Raw genomic sequence first — 18219 nt, forward strand, 5'->3', positions numbered from 1 at the left:
TTTATTTTTAATAAAACACTTGGAAAATCCATCCCATACCATCTTGTCTGGTCATTCACCAGATTTGGCACACCTGGCATACCGTGATATTTTTAAATTGTGTAATTGTTTACCCTTCTTGATGATGCCATATCATGCAAAACATACACAATACACTGTGGCAAAACGTAATTAATGTTACTGTTTTTATTTCCCCCACCCAAGGCAAAACTGAAAAGACTTCTGTATTTCAGATTATGTATGTTTTAAAATGAAGGTTTACCAGTGTTTGTAAATAATTGTTTCTATTATTTGTAAATAATTTCAGAATATTGATATTTATTCCACATATGCCTGTGTGTATGTAAAGCGTATGCAAAAGGTTTGCCACAAGCATGCAAATAACAATATTATCAGTAGGTCATGGAGGTTTGGTCAAAGATATGAGTTTTAATGAATATAGGAACACATTCTCTAATGTGAACATTAGACAATATAGTCCAAAAATGGTACAGTCAAAAGCGCTCCGTACTTGACTGCGTACAGCATTATTTGGGCAATGACTGTATTAAGATATTTAACAGCCGTTAAACAGGGTAAAGAAAATGCCACTTAATTTGAATGCAAAAACACAAAAACCCTGGTCTAGCTCTGACAAGGTTCTTTATTGGCCTTTCTTATTCACACCATGTCACAAACACTCCTGCCAGGACACCCAGAACATGCAGGCATATGCACAAGGCTTCCCGGCTCACCAGAGTAGAGGGAGGGGCTGCCTGGCACCTCGCTGTGTGCCATCTGCTACAGGGAGTGAGAGAGAGAGAGCTCATTGAGCCCCTCTGTTCCGGTCTGAAAACACAAATGTTGCCTGCCACCCTGCAGAGCGGTGCTGATATTTGCTGATATTTACATTACATTTATTCATTTAGCAGATACTTTCTCAATAGTGACATATAACATAGTAAATAAAAGGCATTTCAGAACAGAGGGATGCAGATGTAGACATACGATTCTCGAAGTACAGTCATTTAGACCAATACCACAATTTTTGCCAGCACCCATTACACAAGTAGCTGCATACAGAATTGATGATTAAACCCCTGCACCACTCCTAGCCACTTTTATCTAACATACTTATTGGGTAATGAACCCACTGTTGGTCTTAAGTCTAGAACAAGTTGTATTGTAATAATATAGCACAATCAGCAATGTATTTATGACATCTACATAAGTCAATGGAAAGATGTTCCAGCCGTAAGCATCATGAATGTTTCTAGTGCAACAGACACTGTCGTCCTTTGCGAAACAAAATTTTTAAAGTAATAAGCAAGGATAATAAGGCACATTAATAAGTTGTACATAGTAAAAGCTAATTTAACTTTTATTGTGCTCCAAGTAATTAGTAATTTGCATTAGTATCCTTGTAAAGTCAAAATGTTCCATAATAATGTCAATGGACACACCTCCCGCAAATTGTTGTATTAATGTAATTGCATTTAAAACTTTATTTTAATAGTATAATGGTAGCTCAAGTCCTCTGAAATCCCTAAGACGTAAGAAGTGAAATTGAAAGAGACTCTCAGATGAGCTCACTTGAACATGTTTGCATGTTTTAGTCAGCTTTATAAAATTACCCAGTTGGGTGAACTGAACGCATTTTATGGCCACTTCGAGCTCGCGAACAAAGACCCCCCAAGTGCGAATCCCTATAGCACTGAATGACCCCAGTCTCACTGTCTCTGTGGCACAAGTGAGAAAAACTTTTAGCCGAGTCAACATCCGCAAAGCTGCTGGTCTGGACGGAATTTCAGGGCATGTTTTAAAAACATGCAGTTAGCAACTGGCTGCTGTCTTCACGGACATATTTAACACCTCCTTAAAAAGCACAACTATACCCACCTGTTTCAAAAACACCACCATTATCCCTGTTCCTAAGAAAAACAAAGTGAGCTGCCTTAATGACTATCGCCCAGTGACACTGACCCCCATTGCAATGAAATGCTTTGAGAAGCTGGTACTGGGACACATTCAGGACACCAGCCCAGACACTTTGGACCCACTGCAGTTTGCCTACTGCCACAACAGATCCACTGAAGACACCATATCACACACACTTCACACCACTCTGGCTCACCTGGACAATAAAAACTGCTATGCAAGGCTATTATCTGTGGATTATAGCTCAGCATTTAATACTGTCATCCCAACCAAGTTGATCCACAAATTACTAGGACTGGGACTGAGTGCCACATTGTGCAACTGGATACTGGATTTCCTCACCAACAGACCCCAGCGTCTGCGGATTGTCAGTAATACCTCCTCCCCACTGACCCTCAACACTGGCACTCCACAGGGAAGTGTCCTGAGCCTGGTGCTGTATTCCTTGTTCACACATGACTGTGTGGCCAGGCACAGCTCCAGCACCATCATAAAGTTTGCTGACGATACCACCATTGTGGGTCTGATCACCAACAATGATGAGATGGCCTACAGAGAGGAGGTGAGGCTCCTGGCAGAGTGGTGCCAGGACAACAACCTGTCTCTCAATGTCAGTAAAACTAAGGAGTTGGTGATTGACTTCAGGAAACAGGATACAGTTCATGCACCCAACTACATAGGAGGGGACATTGTAGAGAGGGTCAAGAGCTTCAGATTCCTAGGGATCACCCTCATTACCAAACTCACATGGACTGAGCACACAGCATCAACCATCAAAAAGGCCCGTCAGCATCTCCACTTTCTCAGGCGTCTGAAGAAAGCCAGGATGCCCACTACAGTCCTCACCACTTTCTACAGGTGTGCTGTGGAGTCTGTCCTCACAGGGTGTATTACATCCTGGTGTGGCAGCTGCTCCATATAGGACAAGAAAGCCATGCAGAAGGTAGTCAAAACAGCTCAGGAAATCATCGGCACACAGTTACCAGCAGTCCAGGACACCTACACCACACGCTGCCTCAGAAAGATAATGAGCATCATGAAAGATCACAGTCACCCTGCACGGGCACTTTTCTCTTCTCTGCCATCTGCAAAGCGGCTCAGGTCTATTCGAACCCGCACTGCTAGGTACAGGAACAGCTTTAACCCCACTGCTGTTAGAGTATACAACACTCACCAATGTACCACCTTTAGTAAATACAGTTGGACTGCTCCTTCCAAGCACATTGGTAAATTACACTGTCACTTCAAGCATTCACATTCTCACTCTCACGTTCTGAGTTCTCTGGCTGTCTACTGGTATTACTGTTATTACTGTTACCATTATTTATTGCCATTGCTTTTGCATTACTCACCGTCATTCTCATTGTTTTGTTTGTGCAGTATTTGTATTGTATCTTTCTTGTCCATGGTCTGTGGAGAAGCATTCAAGAAGAATTTCATGATACTTGTACACGTTGAACATGGTACTTGTACCTTTGACACTGAACTTGAAATTTGAATAGCAGCAGCTGGTAGTGTAGTAGTTAGAGCTGCTGTTATTGGACCTAAAGGTTGTAGGTATGAATATCCTCTTCAGCAGTAGTAACCTTACATACCCAAAATTGATCTAGAAAAATTATCTATCTATTTAAATGGGTAAATAATTGTAAGTTACTTTGGAGAAATGTTTCACCTAAGTGTTTGTTTTTACATTCCTAGCCTTGACTGTAGAGAAAAACATATGAAGACATATTTAACACAAGGATTTCAAATGTACTCGCTTTCCCTTGAATTTTCCATGTTGTTGCTGTGAAATGCTAATGCCCATTAAGATTAAATTTATGAAGGTTCTCATTGATATATAAGATCGCTTTCAGACTTGTGTGTACAAATTTATTTGGTTGCTTTTTTATTATGATTACACCAAAAATGGGCTGAGATTACAAGTCTTCCACTGTTCCACTAATTTCTCAGGGGGTGTGGTGGCACAGCAGGTTTGGTCAGGTCCTGCTCTGTGGGGAGTCTGGGTTTCAAGTCCTATGTGGGGTACCTTGTGACAGACTGGCATCCTGTCCTGGGTATGTCCCCTCTGCCCTGTGTTGCTGGGCTGGGCTCTGGCTCACCGCAACCCCACTTGGGATAAGTGGCTTCAGACAGTGTGTATGTATGCATTTCTCTTGCATATACTATATGACAAATATTACATTTATTCATTTAGCAGATGCTTTTCTTCAAAGCGACATACATCTCAGAGCAAATACAATTTGTGCATTACATTAACATTATTATATATTATAAAATATATAATATTGTATTATATATATAATAATTAACATTAAATTTAACATTGAAGTAAAATACTAAACACAATGAAATGCAGCCAAAACTGAAGTCTGTGTGAGTTTTAATATGGTGTATGAAGTGTATTCTATAATGTATTAATTTACAGCATATAACAGTTCAATTCACACACACATCATCTGACCACTTGTCCCATATGGGGTCACGGGGAGCCAGAGCCTAACCTGACAACACAGGGTGCAAGGCTGTAGGGGGCGGGGACACACCCAGGGCAGGACACTAGTCCATCACAAGGCACCCCAAGCAGGACTCGAACCCCAGACCCACCGTAGAGCGGGACTCGGCCCAACTCGTCACACCACTGTAGCCCCTTCAGTTCAATTCAATACAATCGAATTTATATTTATAGAGAGCTCTTCTCACGCAGGAAGACAGTAACAGCACAAAGATTACAACCTCACCAGCAGGCCACAATCCTTTCTGCATATATTACCTCTTTTCTTTAATATGTTAAACATGAAAAAGGAATATATGATTTCACCTCATAACATTCTAACAGGGGGAAGGATTGGCGCAGTGGGTTTGCTTGGGTCCTGCTCTCTGGTGGGTTTGGGGTTCGAGTCCCAGTTGTCGTGCCTTGTGGAAGACTGATGTCCTGTCCTGGGTGTGTCCCCTCCCCCTCCAGCCTCATGCCCTGTGCTGTTGGGTTAGGCTCTGGCTCCCCACAACCCTGCATGGGACAAGCGGTTTCAGATGATGTGTGTGAAGATTCTAATGGAAACTATTAACCAGGATATAAATAAGTTTTCTGCCTCCATAGCCAGTGTTGTATAGGAAACCAAGGAGCTGTGAAGACCTTCTATCACGTAGGACACAAAAGTGTATCACCTGTCCAAGGCAAGGAGAAATGATTACATTGAATATAGAAGCCCAGAAAAAAATTATTCACTTCCTTGAAATGGCCCAGTGATACCTCAGGTCTTTCAGTGTAGCCACACATGCATCTCACAAAGCTCAGTGAGTCACATTACATTACCCTCAACGTGCCAACTGTAAAAAAAAAAATGGCAGAAGTACCAGAGGTGGGTAGTAATAAGTTATATTTACACCATTACTTGTACTAAAATAAATGTCCCATGTTTACTCGCATGCTTCTGAAGTCCTGTTCACAATATATATATGTGTCTGTGTGTGTGTATGTGTCTGTGTCTGTGTGTCTCTGTGTTCTAGTCCAGCGCTCCAGTCCCACCTGCATCTGTCCTCCGTGCCCTTGCCCTGGTCCCGTGTCCCTACCTGGTCGAAGTCATGGTTCTGTGTACAGTTTCTCTTACGAGGCACTCAGCACGCCCCTTCACTCTGTGTTCCTCTCACTTCGGCACGTTCCTCTTTCTTTGCACGGTGCACATAGACATATTCACTCTGCTATTGGGAACATTTCCCTTTTTGTCCACTTTTGGATGGAGAGCAACAGACGTATGTGTTTCTTTTACCGCCAGACGTGACCCATAGTATTATGTAAGTACTTTGATTTGCTCACAACTGCTACTGGAGAGCTACAATTAAATATCTATACAAATTTGTCAGCCAATGGATGAGTCTGTGTACATGAATTCCACATACACAGTTAAAAATTTGTTACAGTAAGCTGTGAGTCTTCTCCTATTGTGTAATTAGGTTGCCAACAACACTAATCTAGATAAGTTCTGAATGCTTTCTAACTACAACACAACATTAGCAATCAGTTAAATTGTATACAATTTAGCTAGCTGCAGTACATTAACTTGCATTGAAGCTCATGCTGGCTATTGTCTGATTTTTATTGCTAAAATTAATAATTATGTAGGTAGATAACTATTGTAGCATCCTGCTTTACTCTAGCGCATCCAATAGAAGTACCACTGAGTACTACATTGTAAATAGTTGCAATTAGTATAGAGGTTGCTGGGAAATGCAAATAGGTTATAATAATAAGTACATCTGAGGTTACTTCTGTGCTGTGTAGAGCGGTCTAGAGGGTAATTTTTTCCATCAGAATGTATTTCCAAAACAATAAGTGTATATACATATACATACATATACTCTCCAACTTGACAAAATTTCTCCATCAGTTCTGCCATTTAAAATTCTTTATTTAATAAATAAGCCAAAAAACAGTCATGCCACTAATAAAAAATCTACAATAAAATAAAACCAACCAATATAAATTTTGCATGGAGGAATCTTAAAACACTTAAAAAAACATAGCCCAAGGCTACAACAATAAATAAAGGAAACTTACTCAGCAACTTCACAGCTCAAGAGAAGTGGTCCCCTGGCCTTTTCCCAGGGTGTTGCCGTAAACCTTACCAACTGTTTTCTTTGGGTGTTTCTCGTTTCACATTACATCACCCCTATTTAGCCATTTGGTAAAATATATAAACAATAAAATTAACCACACACACACACACATTTTCAGAACCGCTCGTCCCATACGGGGTCACGGGGAACCGGAGCCTAACCCGGCAACACAGGGCGTAAGGCCGGAGGGGGAGGGGACACACCCAGGACGGGACGCCAGTCCGTCGCAAGGCACCCCAAGCGGGACTCGAACCCCAGACCCACCGGACAGCAGGACTGCGGTCCAACCCACTGTGCCACCGCACCCCCCTAAAATTAACCAAATAAAAACAATTAAGAAAAAAAAAAAGATGTACATAATGAAAACTAAACTGAACCAAAATTAGATAAATGATAATAAATATGTAAATAAATCCAAACACGCCACACTAGTAGTAATTTTCAAAGACTGCTTAATAGTGCAATAAAGTGTAATACTTTACAAAAATTGTGCAGTTAATAAAGTGAATTAAGATAAATATTAAAACCCTACACCTAACATAAAACACGTAATGCAGCATAAAACACAGACACAGCATTTACACAAATCAAAATAGCAGTTTCAGTGTCTTACAAACATTAAATGGCATGTGTTACTCACCCAAGAATGGAGAACCTGCCAAAAATCTGTGGGGTTGCAGCCAAAGGTGCCTTTCCGTCTCTCTTTCCGTAGCACCAAAAGGTCTTTCAGAAGAAGCCATTGATGGTAACTTGGCTACCTACCTCAGTGTAAAGCGTTCACACTCACCTGAGGAAATTGGGCCAAAGTCCAGCTTGCTAAGGGTGCTAATCAGGAAATGGTGGTCTGCTCAGTCAAATGCCTTGTCCTGGTCCATACTGACCAGCACTAGGGGAACTTTCAGTCCTCCGCCCAAGCGATTGTGTCCCGAACCAGGTGCAAATTCCAGAACGCCAGGGCATCCCACATGCCTGATCACAATGGACTAGGTCAGCCATTATCTTCAGGAGAAGAATCCTTTCTGATAATCTAAGTATCGTTAGGGGCCTTCAGCTGCCAAGATTGGCATTGTTGCATTTCTTGTACAACAAGCGGAATACTTTGTGTAAACGTGCCTCTGCTAAGCACCTCCTCATCATTGGCATCCATCAGTCTAGAAAGACCATGGAATTGCGCCTTGGTTTTGTCCACTTCACGGTGGTTTGCATCTCTGGCCATGACTGTGAAGGCCAAAACGAGAATGACAGTCCTTGCCGCAGTTGCAAAAGATGTGCTGGGTGCTGTTCATATGTTCCACTTGAAGCCTGACCTTCCTGCGTCTTCGCCTCTCCTCAGCCTGTAGTCGCAGCTTTTGTTCGCCACGTCCCAGACCTTGATGAAGTTCCCGCCTCCAGCTGCAACGATCAGTTGCCAGCTCCTCCCAGCCGTTCATATTAATGTCAAGCTCTCTCAAATCCTTTTTGCACACATCCTTGAAGCGCAAATGGGGCCGTCCGGTTGGTCGTACACCAAAGGCCAGTTCCCCATACAGGATGTCTTTCGGGATCCTTCCATCATCCATCCGACAGACGTGCCCTAGCCACCGTAGCCTGCATTGCCTGAGGATGGTCTGCATGCTTGGCAATCCAGCCTGATTAAGGACGTCACTGTTAGTAACTTTGTCCTTCCACGAGATCTGGAGGATGCGTCTGAGACAACGCAGGTGGAATGTGTTCAATCTTTTCTCCTGGTGGGCATACAAAGTCCATGTTTCACTTCCGTAGAGCAGAACTCCAAGAACGCAAGCGCAGTAAACTTTGATCTTAGTACGCCTGGAGAGCATGCCATTCATCCACACTCTCCTGCTGAGACTGGACAGAGTCATGGCGGCTTTTCCTATTCTTTTATTGAGCTCAGGCTCCAGTGACATGGTATCTGTGATGGCCGACCCGAAGTAATTGAATGCGTGAACGACCTCAAGAGTGTAGTTGCCGATGGAGATTGATGGAGGTTGAGGGGTACTTTGTCCCATAACATTGGTTTTCTCCAAGCTTATTTTGAGACCGAAGGCCTCAACTGTGCGAGAGAAGCAATCCATTTGCCGCTGAAGCTCTTCCTGTGTGTGTGACACCAGAGCAGCGCCATCAGCAAACAGCATATCACGGATGAAAACCTTTCGTACCTTCGACCGGGCCTTAAGCCTTGCGAGGTTAAACAGGTTCCCGTCACTTCGGGTGTGTAGGTAAACCCCCTCTGTGGAATTTCCGAAGGCTTGCTTCAGCAGCACTGCGAAGAAGATCCCAAAAAGAGTTGGAGCTAGCACGCATCCCTGCTTGACACCACTTTTGATGCTAAAAGCGTCAGACGTTGATCTATTGAAACGGACTGTGCCCTGCATATCAGCATGGAAGGATTGAATCAGCTTAAGTAGCTTAGGCGGACAGCCGATTTTGCCGAGAACCCGGAAAAGCCCACTTCTGCTGATGGTATCAAACGCCTTGGTCAGATCGATGAAAGCGACGTACAAGGGTTTCCTTTGCTCTCTACACTTTTCCTGCAGCTGCCTCAAGGAGAAGATCATATCAACGGTTGATCGTCCGGCACGGAAGCCGCACTGTGATTCCGGGTAGATCCGCTCGGCAATTTTTTGAAGCCTTCTGAGGACAACTTGAGCAAAGAGTTTCCCAGTAACACTGAGGAGTGAGATGCCACGGTAGTTGTTACAGTCACTTCGGTCTCCCTTGTTCTTGTAGAGAGTTACAATCGTGGCATTTCACATATCCTGTGGCACCACACCTTCTTACCAGCACTGACACAGTAACTCATGGAGAGGTTGCAGAAGAGTATCTCTCGCACACTTGATGACTTCTGGCGGTATGCCGTCCTGTCCTGGAGCTTTACCAGCAACTAGGTGGTTGATGGCGTTCTTGAGTTCCTCCACCGTGGGCAGGTCATCCAGCTCACTCATGAGTGGCAACTGTTCAATGGCTTCAAGAGCGGTGTCTGACACTGTGCTCTCGAGGTCATACAGTTCGGAGAAATATTCTAGCCAGCGCTTCAAGCACCTCCTCAACAACGTGCAAAAAAAAGACGCCACAAAACACCTCAAAATGTGTGTCACGACCCATGGGGATAATACCCATCCTGGCAAGAGGAGGCACCACTCAGTGCCGCTAGCCCAGACTCATGCACCTGTTCACAATCTCGTAGTTGCTGAGGTATAAAAGGAGCAAGCGGCGGAGAACAGATTGTGGATTGTTAATCTGTGTTTTCTAGTGTGCTCTCTTTGCGATCAGTAGTTCTGTTTTCTCAGTTTGTTCCATAGGTGTTTATGTTCCAGTCCTTAGTGCCCATCCTGTCTACTCCTGCCTCTTGTCTTCCACTCCTGGTCTAATGTTCCAGGGCAGTATTCTGTCACACCCCTGTGTTCAAGTCCTACTCAGAGATTCATGGTTCACTTTTCACCTTTGTGCAAATACACTGTGTCTCTTTGTCCCATGTTCATTGTTTCACCTTCACCCAGTACTTTACAGTTTCCACAGTGCACTTCTAATATCACTCTACACATGGGGGTCATTTTACTTTTTTTCCATAACAGCAACATGTGTCTGTGTCAGACTCCCATCCAGATGCTACAATCACACACACACATTGTCTGAAACAGCTTGTCCCAAGCGAGGGTCACAGCAAACCAGAGCCTAACCTGGCAACACAGGGCATAGGACTGGAGGGGGAGGGGACACATCCAGAATGGGACACCAGTCTGTTACAGGGCACCCCAAACAGGACTCGAACCCCAGACCCCCTGGAGAGCAGGACCTATCCAAACCCATTGCGCCACTGTGCACCCTACCATATGCTACAATGTGGAATAAAATTCCACAGGAAAACCGTCGAGTCCTGGAACCTTGCGCCGATTCATGTCACCAAGAATTTCCAGCAGCTCAGGCAAAGTAACTGCACTCTCTAAGCCATTAAGAGCATCCTCAAGAACCTGTGATTTTAATTTCTCTTTCCTTCCTTTCTGTTACCAGGTCCACTTTCCTGACTTTTTAGTTTTGATGAAAACAAGATGCAACCTCCAACATCTGGACAGTGTCGGAGAAGGACTCACCCTGCTGCTTCCACAGATAGGTAAAACATCTCACATTTCAAGTCCTTCGTCTTGTTAAAAAAAGTAGGAGGTACACCATCGTTCTCCTCTACTTCCTTAATTCTAACACCAAACAGAAAGGCTTTGGCCTGCTGCTCATGCAGCCATCTCAAAGAAGCCTTTACTTATACATCCCTATTGTAATCAAAAATTCTTCCATTATTGTGGCAGGAATAAATCCTCTGGAGAAGGTAAAAGGAGATTACTAGTTGGTGGCAGAGAGCAAAGTTCTGTTTATCTGTGGCTGACTGAGCATGTCTGGTGTTCTAATAACTCTGCATTATTGAAGTCACCTATACCTCTTCATTTCCCTCATTTACACCCACAGCAACACTGGCTATATATAAATTAGCTACACCTAAGTGAGTAAAGTACAGATGTGACTAACTTCATACATTCATATAAAACAGTTTCCACCCCAGCCATAGACACCTACTTCTACAATAAATGGCTGGATCAAGTCAGAATGTCGCAGTTTTGGAGCCGTTTAATTCTTGAATAGCCTGTAAAGCCTCCCCTGACTAAGTGTCTTGAGAGCTCTAGTTCTGCACAGGAAGTCTATTAATGGTGCAGCTGCAGAGCTAAACTCCGTAATGAAACGTTGATATAAGTTAGCAATATTCCAAAAATGCTGTAGTACCTTTGGAACATCCAATTTACAACAGCCTGCACCTTTTCCTGGATCCATCCCCATCCCCTGTCTAGTTAAAATACCCCAGCAATGACACCTGTTTCTGGTGAAATAGGCATTTTCATCTTAAACATATAAACTGTTTTCCAGAAACCACCTAAGGACCAGCCTAATGTATACAACATTAACTTTGTTTAAGCCCCCAATAATTAATACCCAGACATAGCCCCTCGTCTTGTATTTCAACAATAAAAATCCTGCCATTGCAGGTGACGTGGATGGGTAAATGATCCCCAACTGTAAGGCTTCTGTTATATATGCCTCATTCTTCAATATTCCAACAAGGAGAGTAGGTAGATGCTCCACACAGAATCTCAATAGCACATTCTGATTCTCTATGCAAGTGAAGGGAGGATGCCTTCTTTTTACAGAACACCTCTGTTGGATCCTGATATTCAGCCAGAACAGGTATGAGATTAACTGTCCGCAGTAATAGCTTGGCAGGGAGAGTCAAACAGTTAAATAAACAATGTCTGCCACATGAAACATTCTGTTGCATCAGTACGCATCTTCTAGTGAGTCCAAGGTGGCAGGAATGGTACAGTTTATGTAGGACATGACCAATCTTTCCAGACACTTCATTACTACAGACAAAAATGAAAAAAGACAGGGATAAGTTCAAGATGTTGGTATATACCTATAAGGGCTGGGTGGTACACATCTTAAGGACTCATGACAGGGCTGCTGGCTTTGTGAGTTTTAACCTGTCTAAAAGTTTTATTCACAGCAGCCTCCATTACCTGCATAGTGGTTCCAGTATCACAGCAGATAAAGTCAGTGCTTTGCTGTTCAGTAAGTTTGCATGTTTCTCCCCTTGTTTGCACACATAGACATGTAAAGAAGTGTAATAGTTCATGTTAAACAACTTTAGTTCCTTTGTGAAACCACACAAGTGTTAACTATGTACTAACGGTTGATGGCACATTCATCCATAATTCTCTCATTTATGCAAAAATCCCCAAATGATAGTTTCAAAAATTTATAGAAGTGAACTTTAAATGTGTTCATTGACATTTGTTCAAGGAGGGGTGCAGCGGGTTGGTGGCCTCTGCCTGCTCCCTAGTGGGACTGAGGTTCGAGTCCTGCTTGAGATGCCTTGCGGTAGATGGGTGTCCCGTCCTGGGTGTGTGCCCTCCCCTCCAGCCCTATGCCCTGTGTTGCCAGGTTAGGCTCCGCCTTGCCACAACCCCGCTTGGGACAAGTGGTTTCACTCAATGTGTGTGTGTGAGACATTCGTTCATGATACGCAGGGCAACATGTTACACCCCATGCATATATTACAATGGCTATACACATGAACCCCATCCAAATGACTTCACCATGAAGCCAGAGAGAAAAACATGCAGCATTGCCATCAAACATCTCCATGACTCAAGACTAAGCAGCTTAACTTCCTCCCCTAACCACCACATCAACCACAGGGTGCCAACATGGATATTTCATTGAGTTTAAATCGGCGCCTCCCTTCATTGGTGTTTCATTGAATTAGGCCCACAACACCTCCAAAACACTCAACAGTGCAGTCTGGCATCCCAGATCCACCCCTCAACACACATGTTAGATGCCTTTCATCTTCAACAAATACAGCAACTCCACAAACTCAACAACCTCAATTAAACAAAACTGCACCTGCATAAATACCATCAAATACTGCAGACACACTAATTTCACAAACTTAAACCATCCCAGATAATACCATACCTCCATACATGCAGTTACTGAAAGCCCACTACAAAGATTCTTTTTAATTTGGTCCTTCATCAAATGAAAAAATAGAGCATGGACTGAACCTCAGACAAAGGGGGCTGAGCATTTGTTAAGAAAGGCCTCTTTAAGGCATCTAGAAAGATTTTCATTCTTTTCTAAATGCTAGGCTCAACAGAATGGAGCATTGGGAGACAAAACCTTTGACCACACAAGTTCAAGGTTACAGAATTACGAAATAAGATTTAACAACCATCTTATGTATTTTTTACTACCCTCCCCAGGCTTTTCTTGGGTACAATAGTATACATTTGCTGCTGAGGTCCAACATTGGGGTTTTTAATACCCCCACATTTGATGTGGATCAGACAGTCAATATATCACTGCTGCAGGGGTGGAGAGTGTCAGCATGTCTGAGACGTAATAGATGGTAGCAAATGACTCTGGGATCATTTCGATCTCAACTGGACCCCTGTGGATCACTGCTTTCTGTGTTGGTCCTTCTTCTTTCTTGCTACCAGGATGTGTAGCACCAAGAAATTATATAGTTATATATTTATTTATACACACACACACACATTTTCAGAACTGCTTTTCCCATATGGGGTCACGGGGAACCGGAGCCTACCCGGCAACACAGGGCGGAAGGCCAGAGGGGGGAGGGGACACACCCAGGACGGGACGCCAGTCCGTTGCAAGGCACCCCAAGCGGGACTCGAACCCCAGACCCACCAGAGAGCAGGACTGTGGTCCAACCCACTGCGCCACCACACCCCCATTATATTTATACAGGTACACAAAAACATTTGTAAGATAAATTGGTTTTAAATATTTAATTAAAGGGGGTGCGGTGGCGCAGTGGGTTGGACCACAGTCTTGCTCTCCTGTGGCTCTGGGGTTCGAGTCCCGCTTGGGGTGCCTTGCGGCGGACTGGCGTCCCGTCCTGGGTGTGTCCCCTCCCCCTCCGGCCCTACGCCCTGTGTTACCGGGTAGGCTCCGGTTCCCCGCGACCCCGTATGGGACGAGTGGTTCAGAAAGTGTGTGTGTGTGTGTGTGTGTGTGTGTGTGTATTTAATTAAAATATCAGTCAAGTTTTTTTTACATCAGTCAAATGTACATTTAGTAGGTGAATCAGATAGTTTTAAATTTTAGTTTTTTGTAACATAACATGCATTCTATAGCAAGTTTTCATTTCAACACGTTTCTTCACATAACCTCTATATTTCTGAAATTCTTATCTTGTAGTTGAAATCTTTAAAGACCATTACTTCTCAAACATATCTCATATTCTCATAAGACATATTCATCTAATCAACTTGAGGATGAGAAAACCTAAGAATAAACAACATTTATCTACCCAAATAGTCTTGATTTTCCATTGAGAGAACTGTGCTTAGGGTTTCAAAGAGCATGATCATTTCACTGCTATGTTCTATTTACAAAAGTAGTGTTACCAGATACATAATTTTATGAATTTTGAACGCAACCTGGGAACATAACCTTAACTTGTCTTTCAATGATGATGAATGGTCATCTATAAGTCTTCCCTGTTTGCACCTCCCTCAGTATCCAGGAACTTAGAATTTACCTCACTCCAGTGCTTCTTCATGAGATGTTCCCAGGGCCAGGTCAGTTGTGATTTAAATGTAAGGCCTCCCTGAGTACTTCAGTACATTTATTCTGGGAATGTGATAGGATACAAGTCTAGTGACATGGGGTTCATGTAACCATTCAAAAAACCTTTGACACAAAGTTAGATGTTTCCTCCTCTATCTTATCAAACCACAATCCAAAAACTTTTTTGTGACATTTTGATTATGGTTGCATACTTGGCAAGAAAATCTATTTTATGGCTGCAGTCTACACTGAAGTTTCTTGTAATATAAGCTGTATTTATGTTGTTGTGATGCAATGCTGAAAATAACACGCACACACACTCACACCATATGAAACCACTACCCCCATGCAGGGGTCACGGGGAGCCGGAGCCTAACCTGGCAGCACAGGGCATAAGGCTGGAGGGCACACACCCAGGATGGGACGCCAGTCCATCACAAGGCACCCCAAGTGGGACTCGAACCCCAGACCCACCCGAGAGCAGGACCCAGTCAAACCCACCGTGGCACCACACCCCCCTGTAAATAACAGTAAGTAAAAAAGTTTTAAATAAGATAAAAATTGTTCTACAGACTTGATTACAAAAATTAATTGCTACAGTTTTGCCTTTCAAGAGGGGTGGGTAGGGTTAGCTGCATTCTGGGAGCCCCTTGTAGATCTCTGCCAGGGAAAAGTGGGCCTCAGCAAAGAGGTGAGCAAATGAAGGGGCCCCCAGGGGAGTACAGAACGTAGTGGTCTGTCAACAGAGTCGCTTGCCATCTCAATGCAGCAAAGCTGCTGCATCTACAGAAATCAAGAAATCATTTAGGAGATGAATGGCTAGAGTGGTAAATAATTTACTGTATTCTCCCTGGGCAGCTGGAAATGGTGATTGGCGATGGGAGGTGGGTGGATGGGAGGGGAAGGAAGGTGGGAACGGCATGATGCTAAAAGTAAAAGCAAAATCCTCTCAGAAGTTACTCAGCATATGAAACTTACACTCTCACTTTCTGATCTGCAGTCTCTGAATGGCAGTTGGGTGGGTGGACATTTCACAGGAATTTTGCAGCAAAGTTATGACCCTATGCTTTGTGCAGTAAGGACTGTAGTCTTATTTGCCCACTCTGTTTTGCCCACTGACAATTTGTCTCAGATTCATACCCCATCATCTGCCATATTTTCTCTTACCAAATTGTTTGCTTTCTGCACATTTTCTGCCTTATAATAAACCTGTAAATACAGCCTCTGTGTTTGCAGGAGCTATAATTGAGATAACATGCAAAATAGCTAATAAGCATAAATTGCAGAGCCATTTGCTCTATTAATGCCATTGAAACCAACAGCAGCTGCAATAAAAACTGCTGCTAAGAGTAAGTTTAGGGTATAATGTGATAAAAGCAAGACGCAAACCTGGTGACACAAAACTGTCAATTTATTTAATGTGTTGATTCCTCCCTGAATAATTGCTCTGCATATGTACAAACATTATTGCTCAGGACAGGATGAGAATGCTTTCAAATGAAATACCTCAACATCTTCAGGATTTAGAGGGTAAGAATATCACACATCCAGTGCTATGGAAATTTCGTATTATGTAATGTTTTAGTCCCACAGCTAGAGGCAAAATAAAAAGAGCAAAAAAATAGATTAAAATGACCTGGAAAGCTAAAGCTTTACCAGCAGTTTGCTATGTATGCAATGACAGTAAGGTCCTTTCATACACAGGATGCTGGTGATAAGTTTCCATTTTCAGTCATCATCTACCAAGCAGTGATTGGAGTTGTATTCAGGTTTTTCACTGCTTAGAATGCCGTGGCTGGGGAGCCAACAGTTCTGAGATGTGATGAAAACCAGGCATAACCACTGTTGTTTAAATTTACACACTAGCACATACATGACCTACGTGTTGCTTAAGAAAAGCAAAGTCGTGTCAGTTATCTGCATAAGGAATTAAAAATTAAAGTCATACTGGTTTTCCACCAGTGACTACAATAAAAATTACAGACTATCAGTATTAGTGTGAGTAACACAGAGAGAGTGTGTTTCACCGATGAATGGATGAGTGACCCAACGTAAGTAATGTATCTAGCAGTGTAAGTCATCTTGGTGAATAAGGTGTGTGGGCTGATAACACTACGTAGTATCCATTGCTAAGCATCTGCTAAATAAGTAAATGTAAATGTATTAAGACAACAATTATGCCCATCTAATGCTGGGTTGCAGTGGTCCAGAGTCTATGCCACAAGCCATCAGTGCTAAGTTTGAAAGGGTACACCCTGTTGGCATGCCAGTCTATCACAAGGTTGCAACACACAGACACACACACACCCGCCAAGGCCAATTTATAGTGACCAGTCCACCTGGGGAAATACAGATAGAATATGCAAACTCCACAAAGACTGAATGGTGATCAAACCTTTGTACAATCACACAACCCATGTTATCCGCTGCACCACTGCAATCCTCTTGATTGATTTAGTACATTTTAATTTTATGCTTTTTTTTTTTTTTGGTTTAGCAAATTTGTTATGCAAGACCATTTTCCTAACATATGATGATTTAATTCATATACCCTGAGCAGCAATTTAGGTGTCTACTCGTGAGAACATTCAGAAAAGCAAAAGTCTTATTAATTCTATTCTTTAAAGGCTATGGCATTTCTCACTCAGCGGTAAGTGTCAAAATCTGCATTTACAGTGTGGTCATAGAGCAGTGATTTTAAACTGTATTTATATCATATTCACCAGTGATTAAAGGTTAAGACCTTAATGGATTTAGTTCACACAGAGCATTTGACAGGGTTGAAACTGATGCAACAATACCTGCATGAATTAGTCTGGTAAATTTTGTATATTAAGTAGGTGACTTGGCCTGGTGGAGAAAAGTTGGGCAGAGAATGTGGTTTCTGAGTAGGTATCAGTGCAAAACATGCATAGCTTTTCCCCATTAAGCTAACATGTTTGTCTGAAGTCACTTATAATTTTAAGTTACCTACAATTGTTTACCTATTCATACAGTTGGGTAATTTTACTGGAGCAATTGAGAGTAAGTGCCTTGCTCAAGAATACTACAGCCATTGCACTACTGCTGCCCCATATGCCCCCCAAGAAAATATAGAAATAATTTATGTTTCTGTGCCTTTACAGTTTTGTGCAGGTGTTACTAATCGAGTAACCTCTGCTTTATCTGGCTGGTGGGAGAAAAAATAAATGTGATGTTTTTATCCATTCTGATCCTGGGTGTATTGCCATACATGTATTTCCTAACATCACAATTAGCCCATGACTCCTTGGGAACTCTGGACAGTGCTCACTGAGTGTTACAAGACCAACCATCTATCTTTGTCAAGCCTGTTACAATGAAGGAACAAAAGATGACATAGTGCTACACACATTGAAGGAGTAGTCTCATGCTAAAAAATATTGTTTTTCTCCAAACAGCACCATGGAAGTTATAGCCTTTTCTTTGGGTTAAAGAGCCCCAGAATTTCAGTATTTATATACATGTCATGCCCCCCGTTTCTATGCAACAAGTGACACCTGCGGCTGATCAATGGATGGAAGT

This window comes from Scleropages formosus, chromosome 15 (genome assembly GCF_900964775.1).
Source record: "Scleropages formosus chromosome 15, fSclFor1.1, whole genome shotgun sequence".
Lineage (NCBI taxonomy): Eukaryota > Metazoa > Chordata > Actinopteri > Osteoglossiformes > Osteoglossidae > Scleropages > Scleropages formosus.